Source organism: Drosophila ananassae, chromosome XR (genome assembly GCF_017639315.1).
Source record: "Drosophila ananassae strain 14024-0371.13 chromosome XR, ASM1763931v2, whole genome shotgun sequence".
NCBI lineage: Eukaryota > Metazoa > Arthropoda > Insecta > Diptera > Drosophilidae > Drosophila > Drosophila ananassae.
The window spans coordinates 16,964,786-16,980,687 of NC_057932.1; the positions used below are offsets into that span (position 1 = coordinate 16,964,786).

Below are 15,902 nucleotides of genomic sequence, written 5' to 3' on the forward strand. Positions count from 1 at the left end.
AAAAAGAGTGGCGAATGTTGATGATGCGAAAAACATCAGAAACAGAAACTCTGAGAAATCTGGACAAAGTTGAGGGACGTCCCAGCTCCAGAGCCCAGACTGCTGTGTCGTCATCGTTAGCACCGTCTCACCGTCGTCATCGCGTCATTCCCATCATTTGGTATTCCCGTAGTCCTGGGTAGTCCTTGGTATTCCCCGCTCCTCGCCATTCCGGACATTATCAATCATCATCATCATCGCGCACAGGGTCGGTCCACAGGTGGCGGAGGCCATCTCGGACGCCCTCGTCGACCGACCCTCCCAAAAATGTCCAGAGGCGCGAGGGTCTTCGCTGGCTGGGGTGTTGGCAGCTCTTGTAGCGCTTAAGCAGCCCTGTCAATTGCACTTCCACGGATAAACGGGGCTACGGCCGGGGCTATCGTATCGGGGCTTAATTTTATTTAACCCTCTCCGCAATTATACGCCCATTCAAGTGTCAATAAAATCAATTTGATATTCCAGCGATTTTATTTCAATGAAAATTAATTGATTGTTATTGAAAACAACAATGATTGTTTATACGATATTACAAATTTTATTTCATTTGAGGTGTGAGATGGTGGATGGATGGTCTCTTAAATAAAATAAAATAAAACTTAAGCAAGAATAGACTTTCTGATCTAGTTCTTTAGACTCTCCACACTTTTCTCACCCAATTTCGAGCAAAAAAAAAGAAAAAAGCTCAAACCCTTAAACAAAGTTCGTATTTTGTGCAAAAGTTGTGAGACATTTTCATTGTGGGTTTCGCTTTTAACCGATCGACGTGCCAGACAACAAAGCCCCGCCAATGTCTCACTCGTTTTTCAGCTCAACTTGAGGTTTTTCTTTCAGTGACACTTTTGGGGCTTCTTCGCCTGGTAAAGTACCAAGTGTTCGAGTGGAGCTTAAAGCGGGTTTTGGGTCTCTTCTAACAAATACAAATGAGGATGAAATAATAGTTTAAAAATATTAATTAAAAATATAGAATTCTTCTTTAAATATACCTCTTTTTAAGCCACCTACATATCATAAAGTTTCGCTATTTTTTAAACCCCCACTCTTAAGGACTATTAGGTCTATTATTTTGACCAACATTGCATATCCGTCTAGTGCTCTTCCCGCCACAGTTTATTTGTGTGTGCTGGGCCAGGCCGGTTGCCATCATTTACTCACTCAAATGTTATAAACTTTTTGCACTTAACAATTTATTGTCACTCGGTTGTCGCTGTTGCTGCCGTTACTGTTGCTCTTCCCTTCCTTCCTTGCAACTTTCCGTTGCACCACAAAAAAAAAAAAGGGGAAAAAATAAAGGGGGGCGAAAAAAGGGCTTAAAACCGATTATAGTATGCCCTTAATGTACTTTGGGGATTAACTAATTTCCGCTTCATTTGCACTCTAAATCAATCATTTTAATTACAAAATGCAATTAATGGAAATAAAGTTATATATTCTATAGTTTTTTGTGGGTTTAATAAAATAAATAGGTTTTGGGATTTATTTTTATATACTAGCGATGATTAATGGAATGATTTATGATTTTAAAAAAGGGGTTTTTTGCCTAGGGATATTAAAAAAAGGGTCTTCAAATGTTTGTTTTCTAAGGAAGAGGAGGCTTTAATTTCTAAAGGGAATACCTGTTTAAATCACTGCTTATTGAATTCTAAATAGAATATAAAGCCTTCCTGTCTCAAAACTCTATTGGAACCATTAATACCCTTTCTGAAAAAAGAAAGAGTAGTGAAAGTAACTCGAGCAAAACTGTAAAAAGTTTTGTTTTTTTCTCAAACACGCTTTTACACTCTCTCCCAAAGACAGACATAGCCAGAAATACCTACACCCCCACAGGTAAATCCATGGCCATTGACATAGGAACTTGAGGATGGATCGAGAGATGGGAGGTGGTGAGAATAAGGGGGGGAGGTCTTGGCTTAACCCCCTGGCTTTTCTTGCCTTCGTACATTTAACCCATGCAAATTATTGACGCGGACACCGGGCTCAATAAATCTGTGTGTGTGTGTGGGTGTGTATGTGTTAAAGTGGAGAAACTTTTGCTGGCTTGAACGCTAATCAGACAGCTTTCTAGTTCATTGCTTTGCTCCCAATGCCACGCCCCCATTGCTGCCACCAAAGCCAGCCAGCCAGCAGCCAGACGCGCCATCGACGCTGCCGCCCACTTTCATCTGAGGCACTCAGTTGCCTGTAATTGCAAAGTAAATCAGCGCTGCCATTTGCCATGCCCCGAAAAGTATGCTCCATGGCTGAAAATCTTGAGGCTAAAGAAACAGGAGAAGGACGCTGGAGAGGTAGCTAGGAGTTAGTAGGGTGTTGCTGGATAATGTAAGAGGGCCGGTGGCAAAGTTTCAGCAACTTTTAAAGAGAGGAATGTGTTATGGGTTCGGGTCACATAGTTAGTTAGTCCCACAACTTCAAACCAAATGACTGCTTCAAGTTATCCTGTGCACCAGAGGGAGAGCGAAAGAGTTAAACGTTTGTCAGCCTTTCCCAGGACGAGATTTATGTGGTGAGATCTGTTCTCTTCCTCGTTTTTCCTTTTTTTTATCCTTTTTTTTTTTTTGCCAAAAATATCCTAAAAAGTTTCGACAGATTTTTCGAGGTTTCATTCATTGGTTTCAAATTAGCTTTAGATCTCTGATTTTACATTTTTAACCAGGAACTGCTTTTGGTTTACTTGAATAGTAATAAAAGCGTGGTTAGGGTCGGTAAGGTTACGAAAAATGCTAAAGATTCCTGTGAAATTTGTTCTATTGTAGTTTTTAGGGGAAAACATTATTATTTTTGAAATTAAAGTCTATACTATAAGATCAGTAAGGGTTTCATGTAAAAATCTTAATTTTTCTTTTTTTAAAATGAATTTTTTTCTTAAAAAAAAAAAAACAAACATGGCTTTCGTCACTAGTATTTTACTTTTGTCAAGAAACTTTTCCTTCAAGTTTTTGTTATTTATTTTTATAATTTTAAAAATATAAAATATTGTAATTCGCTTGTTTTATATTTTCTTGAAATTTGTTACAATTTTTTTTTACTTCAGATTTTTTTTACTTCCAAAAACACATGGCTTTCGTCACTAGTATTTTACTTTGTAAAGATTTTTTTCCTTAGAGTTTTTGTATTTTATTTTAATAATTTAAATAAAATATGAATACAAAATCGCTTTTCTTATATTTTCTTGAAATTTGTTTATATTTCTAGGTCATAAATAAAATTTGTTTTTCATTTATATTTTATTATTTATGTGCTTATTTTTTGTTTGCCGCCCGTTTCATTTCCGTTTCCTTTTTCTATTAGAGAACCATCAGGCAGAGGCTCAACCGAGCGATAGGGCAGAATTTGTTGACTAGAAGGGCGGATTAAGGATGAAGGAAAGTGGCAAGAGGATAGGGGTAAGCAAGTGGAGACAGAAGAAGGCTGGGAAAAGACGTATAGACCAGGCCTATAGTAAGCGGAAGTCGCCATCGCTTACAGCACGCGCGCGTCTCATAAAAACGTATCAAAACATCCGCTGGGAGTCGTAAAAATTTTGCACTCTGACTTGGTTTTCCGTCGGCGGCGTTTCCTTCGTCCTGCCGCCACCGCCACCGCCACCGCCAGTCCTTGCCACAGTGCCACAGACTCACTGCTCTTGATCCTCCTCGCTTATTTCCCCGATGCAGTTGAAGCTCTCCTCTAGCTACTAGCTAACTTTTCCTACCCGGGACTACACGGCGTATGTGTAATCTAATAAAATTTGCTGTTTATGTGGCAACAGGCTCGACTCCTGTTGTCTATCTCCCTCTTCAATTTTTCCTTCTTTTTTTGTGTCTCTTTCTGGCTTCAAGCTAACTAGCCATCTTAACCCCTTTGGCCCACAATTCTTGGCCAACTTTTCCTCGCATTTTCTTGCTTTTTTTTTTTTGCACTCTCGTCTGTGCAACAGTTGCGCTGCTTTATGGCACCACGGTCGAGAGGAGTCGGTCGTCGGTCGTCGGGAATGCCAGTTAACTGCAACTGATGTATGCCTGGCAGGGGCGGTGGGGTTTTAATTTTATTACAAGAGAAGGGATATTTTGGAGGCAACAAGGAATGTGTGAATTTTAGGCTGAAATTAAAGTGTAAATTATTGAGGCTTTAAAGGTGGTTTAAGGTTTTCCGAAGGAATATTTTTAGAGCTTCCAAGTTTTAAAATATTTAATTTTGAAACCAAATATCTCTTCGTTGTGGGCCATCTTTTTATCGATCTCTATACTGAAATATTTATTTGGTATGTCAGGAGAGATGGGAAATTTGTTTTTAAGCGGCTTGTGCCTTAAATGCAATTATCGCTTAACAAGCACACAGCTAAAAAGAAAATAATAAAAATAAAATCGAGCCTGGGCCTGGTCCTGGTCCTGGTCCTGGTCCTGGTCCTGGTCCTGGAATTGAGAATGGACAAGCAAACTCATAAATACATAAATATGCATATTTGGCCATGGCTTGGGCTTATCGGGAAATGATTTTCAGTCAGCGTTTATAGGATATTGAATATTGAATGGCTGGCTAAATCCCGCGAAATGATGATAAATCTTTAGCTTTGGCCGTTTCGTTATTATTATTATTACATATTTATTTTTGAGGCTCATGACAAATTTTTTTCCACATTATTGTGATAGGGGAATATAGGATTTTTTACAGTTAAATTTTTATTGCAAAAATTTGATTAAAAAAGTGTGACTTTTTTTATTTTTGTAGGTTTGTATTTCTAAGAAACTCTCATTTTTTTGGGAGTTTAATATTTAACACAAACTGAGATATTAGTAGAGAAGAAAATATACTTTTCATTAGAAAATAGTATTAGGTATCAAATACTAGAGTGCATTTATGTCTCAACTACTTATTATTTGAAATAATTCTTTGTAAGCTCTAAGAAAGCTGAAAGTACCGGGTATCATATACCATCATAAATATTTTGATGTCTTCTCAATATCTTCCAAACATTTGCCGCTAAAAACAAATATTTTCTTGCAAACAATTAGCCTGGCATTTTGCCTTGTGCCTTGTGGTTTTTGGCTCTTTATGAGATATATAATATCCATATCAGTAAAGCCCTCATCCCAAAACCCAACCCCCCGACACAGACATTAATCATGAACAATCGGAAGACAATGGCAATAATAACAAACAGCAGCTTGTGACACTTGCCGCCTGTTGCAATTTAATTAGATTAAAAATGCATATAATTTATCAAAATGTGAAGGAGCGAACTGGTGGAGACACATGTGACAAGACATAGGCCAGGCCATGCCATGCCAGGACGGGCTCGGGCTCGGGCTCGGGCTAAAAGGCAATCCACTGTTCTGACACAAACATATAGCGAAATAATTAAATTGCATTAAAGGTGGGAATATTGCGAGGGACCTCTGCGAGGGAGTGAGTATTAAAAGGGGAACTGAGACTGAAATAAAAAAAAAAAACATAAATAATCAGCAAAGTGAGTAAATATGCATATGAAAGGAGTGTAACGACAATGAAAATGCGTAGCTAATTAGCAAACTGACAGCACAAAGAGACAGGGGGATAGCGAGTGAAGGAAATGGAGGAAAAATGGAAAAGTTAGGTTATGGCAGGGCCATATGTATATTAAGTATACGCACCGTTAGACAGCCCATTAAATTATGCAAAAATTTATACTCATAAGGGAACAAAACCAAATCCTTTTGTTATTTCCATTTCTCCCAACTTGATAATGTGTGTGTCTTTTTTTTTTTATTATTATTATTAGTATTATTATTATTATTTTTTTTTTTTTTGACATTTTTGTGACAGTTGTGGGGAGACTGTGCAGTTAAAAGTAGGCGGACGAACAGCGGAGTGGGATGGAAAAATTTGCAATATAAGCCACGTACACTAATATGCCATCTAATTTGTTATTCATGTGATTTAAGCGCGTCAAAGAAGATTAATGACTGAAAGCGCTTGCCATCAAACTGAAAAGTGAAAAGTGGCAAAAAGCCAAAGCAAATCTCATAATAACAAAAGCCAAGAGAGAGACCAGACCAAACCAGACCGTAGGCAGCAGGGCTGGGAAAGTGCCCTGCTAACCAGGATAATGGTATGGGGGGATGTAGTGTGATTGCGGTGTCTAAGGGATAATTTAATAAGGCCCAGATTGGTTAACCTCCTACGCCCAGTGGGGGAAGCTTTAATGCGAAATGAAATTCAATTAGGGCACTTTACGATTAACCCAACGAGACTCTGGATTATCCTATAGCGTCCCACAAAAATTAATCACATTTTTTAATCATCTTAAATGACATACCTTAAAAACCATTTTTTTTTCCTAAGATTTTATGATTTTTGAGCATCAGGTATTATAATTAGATATTTGGGAGTAAAGTTTAAAAGAAATAATCTTATAGAATTCATTATACCCATCTGATTATATATCCTTTTCTTAAACTTTTTTAGGTTTTGGCCGGAAAACAGAAATAAAAAAAAAATAAGCAAATAAGGGTGAGACCTGCCTAGATCGAAGATAATGTTTAATGTGATAGAAGGATAAAAGTATCTGGTATCATATGGTAACGAAAAATAGTACAGAAAACTCTTCAAAATAATAGTGAAGTCAGATCGCAGATAGTATTTTTTAAAATTACTTTCTCCTATTAAAATCCTTTAAATAAAACGTAGAATTTCCCCAAAAACTCTTTTCTCATAACCATATAAACTCAATATTATGATAATAGCAAACCAAAAACCTTACAATTGCATTGCCCAAAGTTATTGACCGCACATGCCGAAAGTTTTCATGGATTGGAATTATTCTGGCTTCCCTGAGCCGTCCCAAGCCTTCGCCTGTGCCGGTGCCGGTGCCTGTTCCAGTGCCAGTGCCTTTGCCTTGCTGCTGCCAGTCTTGTAAAGTAAAGTTTTGCGTGTACAGTCAACCAAAACTTATTATTAATATCCCTTAAAGTCGAGAACAAGAAACAGGATCAGAAAGGACCAGAAATGAGGGAGGCAGTGGGTGGAGGAGGAGGAGGGCAAAAATTGAGCCAAGGGAGTTGAGTTTGTAGCCGAGCTTAGCTTTCGTTATTTGTTTAATTAGATTTCTCAAGTAGGAACCGCAAAAACCGCACATTTTCTCAAGACTTAACTTAACTGGGCCACTCTGGGATGGGGATAGTGCCGTGCCGTTGGGTCTGTTGTAGGTGATAGGGGGTGTTCACTGTGTAAAACATTTTGCAAAATGTTTTGAGTCCCAAAGCCCATGCCCATGCCTTCCAATGCAGGCGGCTGCAATTTTTCGTACCACTGGAAATCCTTCGGCTAGTTTTCTCCCTATTACCTTTAACCCCTTTTCCATTAGTTGTTCGGTTCGGTATGCCGTTTCTGTTATTGAAACAAAGCTATTTTTCAACAAAATATATATCTAGGGAGGTGCTGGCCGAGGCGAGGCTAACCTCTCTAACCTCTACCCTTCACTGGCTCTCAACTGTCTTGTAAATATTTCAGTGAGAAGTTGAGCATTTCGTGCACTTTAATTTGCGGTTGGACAAAACTTGGTAAGTTTTTCTTTAACCTTTTTAGGGGGCCGAGTGACCGCATCAAAGAGCCTCGGTGCGGAGGCAATTTGTAAACAGACAAAAGCTAATAGCTGCGGCCTCCACCAAAAAACAATGCAACTTTTAAGTTCCGGGTTCTTTTTTCTTGAAAATTAAACAAAACAAAAAAAAATTATTGGAGAGTCCAAATTTCAGTAACGAATTCTACTTCCTTCTTAATATTATAAATAGCAGTCTTTTGCGGTTGAATGAGATATTGAATTAAAGAAAACCATTGTTTGAATCTCCTTATTTTAGTATACTCCTTATTAATTTATCCTTTCAAGCATAGTTGTGTAATCAGCATGGTCTTCATTACCTTTCGTCACCTATCTAAAGAGTAAAAATATACATTTCTACCCCACATTCTGTGTATTTCAATGAAGACAATGAATAAAGTTAAAATTAAGGTTACCAAATAAAAGATTGTCCAATAAACAAATCCGGTTATAACGTCAACTTTATATTCCTGGGATTGCATGAATGTATATCTGGCAGATACACATTAACATGTTAACTTCCTCTCTCAGCTTTTAACTGCAAGAACACAAACCATATCACCTCCATTTTCTTTGATTATAATTTTGTTTTTGGTGCCCGGGACATTTTCCGAGCGCATTTCCCGACTAAATCTGAGAGTAACAACAGTTAAAAGTTCTCCACCGACAGACCAGACCCTCCTTAAGTTTCAGTGCACGGCCGTTAGGTGACGCTTTATGGCCACATTTCGAGAGCATTTCCTCAGCAATGGCAGCATTTTCCATATTGTCGTATTACACTGGGAAAAAATTTAGTTGAAGAAGTAGTATGAGTAGTTTGTGGGAACTTGTTTTCCCATTCTTTTCAGATTTGTACATATATTTTGTTTATTAAACTAACCACTTTGTGGATAAGAAATTCTTATAATTCTCTATTTAATTGTTAATCCTTTGTTATTTTTTGGATTATTATTCGAAATCTTTTCTTTATAAATATGATAGATTAGTTAGTTACTATATTTTATTAGTATTATGGATCTTTAGGAGGTTTCTCAGAACGATCTTGATTAATTTCAAGTAAATAGAACTTTTTGTTCAGTGCTTAGTTGCTGTTACCAGTTTCTCTTGGCTTGACTTATTACCAACACACGCTCGCACTTACTCTTACACACAAAAGGACACACAACACACCACACACACACACACACACACGTGAGCTGTAAAAATGAAAATGGCGCAACAAAAATGAGAAATGAAGAATGACAACATCAAATTAGCTTCATAAAAATGTCGACTCGAAACGCCACAAACGTCCCGTTGCCCTCTGGGCGCTCCTCCGCTTCCGTCTATGACTGTGTGTGCCGTGTGTGTGTGTGTGTTGGGGGGATGTGGGTGTGAAACAATACAGTTTATAAAAATGAGAGTGCAAAAATATTTTTATGATAAATGACTGTAAACGAGCAGGAGAAGCAACAAAAGCGAAGGACTCAAGGACATTCCATAGACATAAACGTGCTGCTGTCAACCGCACACGCACATGATGACACACCCACACACGCACACGCACCCGCACCCGCACCAGAACCCACACACCATCACACCCATATGCGCCCACAAACACACATGCAGAGGGACATCTATATGACAGGAAAATTTTGGCGTCGACGTTGACATTGACGCCATTTCCGGCGAGGTACGGAGCAACAGTTGTCTTTTGTCGCCGAGGCATTCCTCCTCCCCTTTATCCTGGAGGATTTCCCCCCCTCCCCACCCCCCTATCCGACACGCCCTCTCCGCCCTCGTGCCTGTGGCGACATATGTCACACGCACACCCACACCCACACCCCCACCCCACTTGTAACCTGTCCAGGTCCAGGACTTATTTTTATTTATTTATTTTTGGCAAGTTTAGAGATCTAGTTGTCGAATTGGAGCAATCAGCGGATGAGGAAGTCAATTTTTTAATGGAAGGGGGGTTCTTTTTTAGTTGAAACTTTTAATTTGGTTAGTTTAATGTTTCAGGTTTACTAATTTAAAATTAAATTATGAAATAACTTTAACATAATAATTAAAACATAATTTTTTTACATATCTTAGCTTGATTATGATTTCTCTTTCATTTTTAGAAGACTTCAAAACACATAGACAGCTCTTTGAAAATTAAAACAAAATTATTTAGGCTTCAAAAAATTATGCATTTAAGATTCTACATCAAAAATGCTAAAGTATTACTCATAAAATAATATTTAAACTAAAAGTTTAAACTACAAACAGTTAAAACTACTTTATAATCGTTTTTTTTTTTTTTTGTTCTTATAGTATTTCTTAATTTTAAAAGTGTAGAAAAGTAAAGAAGTAAGCCTCAAGTTTAAATAGAATACCATAATTATGGATATTATTTTATCTCCCAAATAAAAACTAAAGGTCTTTTGGTACTTCCTCTTTCTTATAAAGTCAAAAAATGATGTTTTTGAAAAAGTCAAAATTTCTTGATTCCTAAAACCCATAAACCCACTTCAAAAACTAGATATTTCTCCAAAAAATTCAGACAGGGGCAGGACAGGTTGTTGGATTGCCTGTTTCCTGTGTGGGCTCAGTAGAGCGTCTTCTTGAATTTTTATTTTCTTATTTTTTTTGGGCCTTTATGAGAGCATGTCAAAAAAAAAAAAAGATAGGAAAAAAAGATTGGAGGGGAAAAAATAAGACACGAAAAGATGCCAACTTGGAATGAGATTAAAGAAAAAGAACAGAGGGAGTGGGGGGGGGGGGGGGGGGGGGGGGACATATATAAAAGGACTTCCTCTTAGACGACGCTTTTAGCTAAATTGCGACAAAAATGAGCAACGAAAGAGATGGATAGAGGGGCGGCAGAGAGAGACAGAGAAAGACACAATGACTAAAATAATAAAAGGACAATGTCAAAAAGAAGTTGGGCACATAAATAAGATCTCTTCCTGCGCCTCCTTTGTGTGTGAGTGCGATAGTGTGAGTGTCCTGTGGGTGTGTGTGTGTGTGGATGTGTGTGATTAGGATAAATGTGCACGCTTCCAAATTGATGTGGCTTTCTCCTGGATTTTTAGAGATGGTTCAAGAAATAATACGAATTTATTCGGAAATTATAATTTTTAATTTTGAAGAGAGAAAAAAAATATATATTCGCGCCTATACTTAGGCAACATTTTTTTCTCAAAGATGTTTAAAATAAATAGATACATCTTTGCTTTTGTTAAAATGGAATACAATTGAATTAATCAACTAGTATTTATTTGTATAAATCTTATTAATATTTACTTTCTTTACATTTTTTTTGTCACATCTCTAAAAACAAGTTACCGGAAACGGATATGCGCTGCAATTGTCATTCAACGCTTGGCTTTCTGTTGAGGGCCAAAATGCGTGGCAAGGTGGGCGCCATCATCATCATTATCTTTTCCCAGCTGTCCTTCACACTCCCACGATTTACCATCCAGGCCCCCATTCTTTCTATATATACTCTATATATATATTTTCCTCACACTCCACCTGATATTATTTCCCACTCTAAGGCTTGGATTTATTTGCGCATTTGTTTGCTTTTGTCGGCACTCATTCATATCATAAACTGGCACCCGCGCCCATCGCACCCACAAAAACACTTACATATGCTCCATTTTCTTTATTAATAAATATAAAGAAGGAATGCCGAGCTGGAGAAAGTCGCAAAAAGTTAATAGAGGAGAAAACTGAACCAATACATAGAGAAATTTATTTTCATATTCCATAGAATTGTATAGAAGAGCTAGAGAAAGAGTATCTAGTAGTAAGTATCTAGTTCTAATACTCTTCTCATATTCTTTGTTTCTTTATATTTAATATTTTTCTTTAATTTGTCTATTTTTCTTAGTGCACTTTTGGAAAATCTTTGATTCTGTGGTCAGAAATTATTTATGAATCATTCATACCTATACGAGTATGTATTCATTTTGCTTTATGACTTCTTCTCTGCTGCGGTTTTTTATATTCACTCATAAGTGAATAACTTTTAGTTAGAGATACTAGAGTTCTGGTGAATGATTAAATATATTTCAGAAAGAATAAATTTAGTTTGTTTTTGGAGAAAGTTTAGTTTAGTTGGTAGAATAAAAAGAGTTTGGGTTTAATAAGATTTTTGGACAGAAATTTAAAGAGAAAGAGTGTTTTCTCCATACTTTAATTTACTTTTATCATAATCTCTGTTTAATTTACTTATATAATTCATCCTTAATATTTATCTACACACTTTTTATATAATTTTTGTTGTTAAATGAAATTTGTAAAGAATGTTGTGTTTATGGCAGGCATTTCCTGTTTTGAAGGTTCCTTTTCCCGGCAGCGTCGTTGGCCTTTTTTTTCTTCCACCTTGACTTCTGGCACTTCCGTTGAGGCGCCTTTCGCCGCCCATCCAGAGCACCACCACCCGACCACCCACCTCCTTCCGCTTTCTCCGGCTGTCATTCAGCGTATTTCCGCCTGTTCACAGTTAATTGCGGCTCAGCAGTTAATCGTCATTACGGACACATGTGGGACGTCGACTAGGCCTCGACTAAGGCACCCAGCCTCACTCCCTCCCTCCCCTGGGGAAATTTCCACCCACCCACCCACGCACTTCCTGCCTCCCTTAACCATCCCCCCTTTAACCCTCATGATGCTGTCGCAGCATATCACTTACCAGGCTGCTTTGGGATGCCGTTTGTCTGTTTGCGGTTTTGATTGTCACTTGATGTGTGTTGTGATTATGATGTGTATGTGTGTGTGTGTTTTGTAGGTGTGTGTGTGTGGCTCTTGTGTGTATTTGCGTCTGTCTAGCCATCCATCTCCTTTACTCCCAGAGGCCGTGGCACGCCCACAGCACCCACTAATGTGGTGATTTGTGTAAATTTGCTTGTCGAATGCCCTCGATTATGTTTGCCCATGTTTGACAGGCATTTTCTTTTTTGGCGCCCTCTATCCCACCTATCTCTTTCTAATACCTACCTCACTCTCTCCTTCTACAAATTACAATAACTTTTCGGATGTTTTTTTTTGTTTTTTTGTTTTTCGGTTCGGCTACAAATTTATGCTCTCACCTGCTGCCAACATAAAACTGAACCGAAGGTATTTCGCCCTTCAAACACAAAAAAAAAAAAAAATCATAATTTTGTGCTTTTTACTTCTTGGTTTTTAAGTCAAAGGCGGGCGGGGGCGTGGCAGGCGCAGGTAAAAGCTAACAGGTAACAGGTGCGTGAAATGCTCTCGACAACTTTAACACTTGCCCCGAAATTCCACAACTCACACCCCCGACCTTCTCAGATTAATATCTTAAAAGGTTTTTCCATTTTTTGGCTAATTTTACTTTTGAATTTATCAGAATTTGATCCATTTTTTTTTACTTGAATATAATTTAAAGATTTCTTCAGCTAAAGAAGATGAAAAACAAACCTAATTCTTACTACATTTTCATTCGAAAGGGAGCTTGAAGCCAAAAATCATAAATTGTGATTTATTTGCTTAAAAAATTGAAATTATTTAATAAAAATAAAGTAACCATCTATAAACATGATAGAAGGTAGTAAAAATGAAGGTATAACTGAAGTACAGTGGCTCTGCAATAAATGCTTCCATGTTGCCTCACAAACAAAGCCAGTGCAATTGAGGAACTTTTTTTTTTTCCCCCCTAGATTCCCAGATCCCAGAGAGTAGTCTCTTGTTTGCTATCTGTGCCGTCGCATAATCGTCCTATCTCATTCACTCACCACTCTGCCGTCTCTCTCTTTTTCTGTTTTCAGGACCGTCTCTGTGCTCAGACAGCTTGCCTTTGCATATTTGAATATCCAACATGGCTCATATTCAACTAATTAGGCGAGTTTTGCAAATACATTTTCATTATTGTAATTTAGCACTAGGGCATGGTGGCCAAGGGGGCGTGGCAAGGTGGATGGGCGAAGCTGGAAAGGACTGGGGGAGAAACTTGGAGTCATAGGCGGTTATAGATGTACTTGAAAAAAATCCTTTAGAAGCTAAGTTTGAAATATGAAAGTAATATAGTTTATCAAAAGAAAATAAAAATATGGCTATTTTGTCACTTTTCCATTGAGAGCAAGTCCACACTGAAAAATTAGTGTGACCAAAGCGGAATTATTTCTCATAAAATGAAGGAAACATTCGTTTTTTTTCATTGTGTGTGCAACACGCTGGAAAAAAGTTGCCCATATGCTTGGGGGGAAAAAAGTGATGGGGCGGCGGTCGGACTAAACAGGGGCGTATAGCTGTAGCTGTCGGAAAGGGGGCGGGGCAGTGGGCCTAACAGACACCGACACATGTAGGCCGCCGAGGCATTTGCATATGCATACGGAACGCAAAATTCCTGGAGGTAAAATGCAAAAAAGCTGTAACTGCACGAGCAAGAAATAAAAATCTGCTGGTAAAAATACAAGCAAAAAATTACTAAAAAAAAAAAAAAAGTTGCACAAAATTCAACTCAAAATAGGAATAGAGCTCATGTCACAGACAGAAGCATGAGTGGAGGAGCAGAGACGGAGAAGTGGGCTGAGGACTTTTTTTTTTGGCGTTGCAGACAACAACGTGACTTCACACTGAAAATTGGCTCAGTCTGGTGAAAGCTGGAAAGGACAAGGAGAAAGTACAAAGTAGAAAATAAAGAAAGCCCCCGAACAAAACTAGGCGCCGAGACGCCTAACAAGACTTGATTGCCAGAAAAGAGGCAGAGACCGTTGCACTCAACAAACATTTATTTACAAAACCAAAATCCAACCCATCAATTCCAAGAGCCAAAGAGTCACCTCAACAGAATCATTTCCTATTTCTTTTTAACGCTGAGAAAGTTCGGCGGGCAGGACATACGCCTACGTTTTATTGAGGGTTCCCCAATAGTCTGGTCTTCTTCCGGCTTCTTCTCATCAACTATTTTGTCTTTGAAGGAAACCTTGGACATACGATAGGTCAGAATCTTGATGGTGTTCTCGGTAAAGTGAAACTTTTTTATCTTCATGTCTGTTTGATTATAACAGGTTTCCATTAATTTCAAGTACAGCAAGTTCTTTTTAACGCGAATGCTTTTTGAAACCTTTTGCTCTTTGTCTTAATTGAAACACTTTTTATTTTTATTTTTTGGTCGCAAAAAAGTATTTGTTATTTATTATTTTTAGCTCGGGAAGTCCGTATCCTCAGAACACAAAGCCAAGAATGATATCCGGTTGGGGACGACCAAGACTTTAAGATTGACATCCAAAATCAAAACCTACTTGTTTTTGAAAATTATTTAAATTCTTATTTGAGAAAAGCATGCAACTTTTCATTTAAATACTTTGTGGGGATAAAAAAACAAAACGCCCCAAAGAGTTGTGGGCTTGGCATGTCAGCCAACTGGATGAGGGTTACACCTCCCAGCTATACCTCCACATCCTGGCCGTGGAAGGCAACTTTTTGCAGTGCCTGTCAACGTCAAGACGTGCCATTCCATTGTCCAGCGTCCAGTGAGCATCCTTTATGGCGTTGACTGTACTCCGCCTTGGGCCGAAAAGGTGTTTTCTGGGAAAAGTTCTCCTTTTTGGGACCCGGTTTCTCCTTCCCGTCTCACTTATATCTCATATTGTTCACAGCTGATGCTACTTTTGTGTGTGCAATGTGATCCTGTGATGGATGGGTCTCCTGGCAGTTGGCATTTCGTAGGATTTTTTTTTTATTTTTCTGCACTCAAGTTTGCATTTTGGACTGATTGTTGGGTCCTATTTAAACATTGGTATTTAAATTTAATTTTTGTTCACCTTTGCTATTTGTTATTGTTGTGATAAGTGATATTTCTAAGAAGGCTCTGCTCTAGTCGAGTTAAAGAAATATTCATATTTTAAGTATCTGAAATCTTCGTTTTAGGACATAGGCAGGGTTACACTCTGCTCTTTAAGAGGCTAGTGTGGCCTTCTTAGTTGAAAATATAATAGTGTGGCCTTCTCCCATTACAAAATGGCAGTGTGCCCTTGCCATTCGACCAAAAACATGAACCTTATTGATTTTTAATTGAAATAAATCAAGAAAACCTTTTAGGTTTGAGGTTTCTGTGATATAACTTCTCTAAACTCTTATCTACGAAAACAATAGATGCCTGCATCTATTTTTCTATTCCCCATTTTCTTACTTCCACCCAAGAAATCGAAGAGAATTTCTGGTGGTCAGCTCATCGAAGATGAGGTGCCATTACAGAGGAGTGGAGTCATGGCTGGAGGGTAGGGGGTTTTATATATATTCCAGGGGGTTATATGGCCTGGATTGCGATGCTGCTGATGTGGATGTGGATGCCGATGAAGATGAAGATGATGAT

The 15,902-nt window shown here is 38.2% G+C and overlaps 1 long non-coding RNA gene across 1 annotated transcript in view; it reads left to right on the top strand.

The window, feature by feature from the left end:
* The window catches only part of LOC123257641, a 58,130-nt gene that overhangs the window by 7,132 nt on the left and 35,096 nt on the right, over positions 1-15,902 (top strand). The window lies entirely within an intron of this gene.